Source organism: Oppia nitens, unplaced genomic scaffold (assembly GCF_028296485.1).
Source record: "Oppia nitens isolate AA-2021 unplaced genomic scaffold, nextdenovo-longstitch-racon4-pilon3 scaffold16_pilon_pilon_pilon, whole genome shotgun sequence".
Classification (NCBI taxonomy): domain Eukaryota; kingdom Metazoa; phylum Arthropoda; class Arachnida; order Sarcoptiformes; family Oppiidae; genus Oppia; species Oppia nitens.
The window spans coordinates 1,663-5,894 of record NW_026533195.1 but is presented as its reverse complement, the minus strand read 5'-3'; positions in this window follow the sequence as shown (position 1 = coordinate 5,894).

The window sequence follows — 4,232 nt, the reverse complement described above, 5'->3', positions numbered from 1 at the left end:
GTCATGTGAGGTATCAGATGACTCARAATAAAAAAATAAATCCAACTATATTCATGTGAGGTATCAGATGACTCAGAATAAAAAAMTAAATCCAACTATAKTCATGTGAGGTATCAGATGACTCAGAATAAAAAACTAAAKCAAACTATAMTCATGTGAGGTATCAGATGACTCAGAATAAAAAACTAAAGCAAACTATAATCATGTGAGGYATCACATGACTCARAATAAAAAAATAAAYTCAACTATAGTCATGTGAGGTATCAGATGACAGAATAAAAAAATAAATATAACTATAGTCATGTGAGGTATCAGATGACTCAGAATAAAAAATGTGAGGTATCAGATGACTCAGAATAAAAAACTAAATCCAACTATATAGTCATGTGAGGTATCAGATGACTCAGAATAAAAAACTAAACTATAACTATATAGTCATGTGAGGTATCAGATGACTCAGAATAAAAAACTAAATCCAACTATAGTCATGTGAGGTATCAGATGACTCAGAATAAAAAACTAAATCCAACTATAGTCATGTGAGGTATCAAATGATTCAAAATAAAAAACTAAATCCAACTATAGTCATGTGAGGTATCAGATGACTCAGAATAAAAAACTAAATCCAACTATAGTCATGTGAGGTATCAGATGACTCAGAATAAAAAACTAAATCCAACTATAGTCATGTGAGGTATCAGATGACTCAGAATAAAAAACTAAATCCAACTATAGTCATGTGAGGTATCAGATGACTCAGAATAAAAAACTAAATCCAACTATAGTCATGTGAGGTATCAGATGACTCAGAATAAAAAACTAAATCCAACTATAGTCATGTGAGGTATCAGATGACTCAGAATAAAAAACTAAACCCAACTATAGTCATGTGAGGTATCAGATGACTCAGAATAAAAAACTAAATCCAACTATAATCATGTGAGGTATCAAATGATTCAAAATAAAAAACTAAATCCAACTATAGTCATGTGAGGTATCAGATGACTCAGAATAAAAAACTAAATCCAACTATAGTCATGTGAGGTATCAGATGACTCAGAATAAAAAACTAAASCCAACTATAGTCATGTGAGGTATCAGATGACTCAGAATAAAAAACTAAATCCAACTATAGTCATGTGAGGTATCAGATGACTCAGAATAAAAAACTAAATCCAACTATAGTCATGTGAGGTATCAGATGACTCAGAATAAAAAACTAAATCCAACTATAGTCATGTGAGGTATCAGATGACTCAGAATAAAAAACTAAATCCAACTATAGTCATGTGAGGTATCAGATGACTCAGAATAAAAAACTAAATCCAACTATAGTCATGTGAGGTATCAGATGACTCAGAATAAAAAACTAAATCCAACTATAGTCATGTGAGGTATCAGATGACTCAGAATAAAAAACTAAATCCAACTATAGTCATGTGAGGTATCAGATGACTGACTCAGAAATAAAAAACTAAATCCAAACTATAGTCATGTGAGGTATCAGATGACTCAGAATAAAAAACTAAATCCAACTATAGTCATGTGAGGTATCAGATGACTCAGAATAAAAAACTAAATCCAACTATAGTCATGTGAGGTATCAGATGACTCAGAATAAAAAACTAAATCCAACTATAGTCATGTGAGGTATCAGATGACTCAGAATAAAAAACTAAATCCAACTATAGTCATGTGAGGTATCAGATGACTCAGAATAAAAAACTAAATCCAACTATAGTCATGTGAGGTATCAGATGACTCAGAATAAAAAACTAAATCCAACTATAGTCATGTGAGGTATCAGATGACTCAGAATAAAAAACTAAATCCAACTATAGTCATGTGAGGTATCAGATGACTCAGAATAAAAAACTAAATCCAACTATAGTCATGTGAGGTATCAGATGACTCAGAATAAAAAACTAAATCCAACTATAGTCATATATCAGATCATGTGAAAAACTATCATGTGAGGTATCAGATGACTCAGAATAAAAAACTAAATCCAACTATAGTCATGTGAGGTATCAGATGACTCAGAATAAAAAACTAAATCCAACTATAGTCATGTGAGGTATCAGATGACTCAGAATAAAAAAATAAAAAACAACTATAGTCATGTGAGGTATCAGATGACTCAGAATAAAAAACTAAAAACTATAGTCATGTGAGGTATCAATGACCAGAATAAAAAACTAAATCCAACTATAGTCATGTGAGGTATCAGATGACTCAGAATAAAAAACTAAATCCAACTATAGTCATGTGAGGTATCAGATGACTCAGAATAAAAAACTAAATCCAACTATAGTCATGTGAGGTATCAGATGACTCAGAATAAAAAACTAAATCCAACTATAGTCATGTGAGGTATCAGATGACTCAGAATAAAAAACTAAATCCAACTATAGTCATGTGAGGTATCAGATGACTCAGAATAAAAAACTAAATCCAACTATAGTCATGTGAGGTATCAGATGACTCAGAATAAAAAACTAAATCCAACTATAGTCATGTGAGGTATCAGATGACTCAGAATAAAAAACTAAATCCAACTATAGTCATGTGAGGTATCAGATGACTCAGAATAAAAAACTAAATCCAACTATAGTCATGTGAGGTATCAGATGACTCAGAATAAAAAACTAAATCCAACTATAGTCATGTGAGGTATCAGATGACTCAGAATAAAAAACTAAATCCAACTATAGTCATGTGAGGTATCAGATGACTCAGAATAAAAAACTCAGAATAAAAAACAGAATAAAAAACTAAATCCAACTATAGTCATGTGAGGTATCAGATGACTCAGAATAAAAAACTAAACCCAACTATAGTCATGTGAGGTATCAGATGACTCAGAATAAAAAAATAAATCCAACAATAGTCATATGAGATATCAGATGACACGGAATAAAAAACTAAACCCAACTATAGTCATGTGAGATGACTCATCAAAAAACTAAATCCAACTATAGATGTGAGGTATCAGAACTCAGAATAAAAAACTAAATCCAACTATAGTCATGTGAGGTATCAGATGACTCAGAATAAAAAACTAAATCCAACTATAGTCATGTGAGGTATCAGATGACTCAGAATAAAAAACTAAATCCAACTATAGTCATGTGAGGTATCAGATGACTCAGAATAAAAAAAAATCCAACTAAAAAAAGTCATATAAATCCAACTATAGTGAGGTATCAGATGACTCAGAATAAAAAACTAAATCCAACTATAGTCATGTGAGGTATCAGATGACTCAGAATAAAAAACTAAACCCAACTATAGTCATGTGAGGTATCAGATGACTCAGAATAAAAAAATAAATCCAACAATAGTCATATGAGATATCAGATGACWCGGAATAAAAAACTAAAYCCAACTATARTCATGTGAGGTATCAGATGACTCAGAATAAAAAACTAAAAAATAAAAAATAAATCCAACTATAGTCATGTGAGKTATCAGATGACTCAGAATAAAAAACTAAATCCAACTATAGTCATGTGAGGTATCAGATGACTCAGAATAAAAAACTAAATCCAACTATAGTCATGTGAGGTATCAGATGACTCAGAATAAAAAACTAAATCCAACTATAGTCATGTGAGGTATCAGATGACTCAGAATAAAAAACTAAATCCAACTATAGTCATGTGAGGTATCAGATGACTCAGAATAAAAAACTAAATCCCAACTATAGTCATGTGAGGTATCAGATGACTCAGAATAAAAAACTAAATCCAACTATAGTCATGTGAGGTATCAGATGACTCAGAATAAAAAACTAAATCCAACTATAGTCATGTGAGGTATCAGATGACTCAGAATAAAAAACTAAATCCAACTATAGTCATGTGAGGTATCAGATGACTCAGAATAAAAAACTAAAATCCAACTATAGTCATGTGAGGTATCAGATGACTCAGAATAAAAAACTAAAGCCAACTATAGTCATGTGAGGTATCAGATGACTCAGAATAAAAAACTAAATCCAACTATAGTCATGTGAGGTATCAGATGACTCAGAATAAAAAACTAAATCCAACTATAGTCATGTGAGGTATCAGATGACTCAGAATAAAAAACTAAATCCAACTATAGTCATGTGAGGTATCAGATGACTCAGAATAAAAAACTAAATCCAACAATAGTCATGTGAGGTATCAGATGACTCAGAATAAAAAACTAAATCCAACAATAGTCTATAGTCATGTGAGGTATCA